This window comes from Solanum tuberosum, unplaced genomic scaffold (assembly GCF_000226075.1).
Source record: "Solanum tuberosum cultivar DM 1-3 516 R44 unplaced genomic scaffold, SolTub_3.0 scf00102, whole genome shotgun sequence".
NCBI lineage: Eukaryota > Viridiplantae > Streptophyta > Magnoliopsida > Solanales > Solanaceae > Solanum > Solanum tuberosum.
Genome location: NW_006239028.1, coordinates 782,851 through 783,781, shown reverse-complemented (window position 1 = coordinate 783,781; position 931 = coordinate 782,851).

The following is a 931-nucleotide window of genomic DNA, read 5'->3' as shown; positions in this document are numbered from 1 at the left end:
GGCACGGGGTCCTATATCTAGTATATATATATATATAAGTCATATATTAGACTATGATGGATACTTTATGGTGAGTGCTTATATGGGTGCTTGTTGTCTTGCCAGCTCAGACCTAAACACATGGCAGCTGCTAGTGGCTGGTTGTGAGTCCCTTTACGATATTATTCAAAAATAAATTAACGTGTATTCCTTCCGTATTAATATAATAGTTTCATTTTTCGAGAATTAATTTAATTAGTTTTTTAAATTTATTTAGTTTTGTGAATTGAAACATGATAATTAATCTAGGATAGAGAGAGTAACATAAAAGATCTATTCTAAAAGTTAGTGATATTAAACAATAAACAACAACAATACATATCAATGTGATCTTTATAGTAAGGTCCAGAAAAGTTAAAGATATATGTTATCCTTACCTTATAATAATAATGAAAATAATATTTATAAGTGGAAGAGGTATGTAGTAGACAAGGTGCTCTACGCTAGAATTATGTTCTCCCGTAAGAAAGAGAGAAAATTCTCGATTTTCTACTGACCATTTACCTTATATATTTGCATATCTAATATCACGTCATCCTTAATGAGCTAAAGATAAGTCATGTCATGTTTACTTTATACGAGTAAAATGAAAAATGTCAATAAAACTAGAAAAAAGACAATGTCATATAATTAGGTTGATTGATCCTTAAACTTTACCTAAATCCTCTTTAGCATTTTTTAGGGTGTGTTTGGTATGAAGGAAAATGTTTTCCTAGAAAATATTTTCCGGAAAAGATTTTTAGTGTTTGATTTATGAATGAAAAATATTTTTGAGAAATATCTTTTATTTTTACTAGAGTAGAAAATAATTTTTGAAATTGAAAATAGTTTTTAAAAATAAACTTAGATTTTTTTTTGGGGGGTGGGAGGGTGGTAGGGGGTGGGTGAAGGG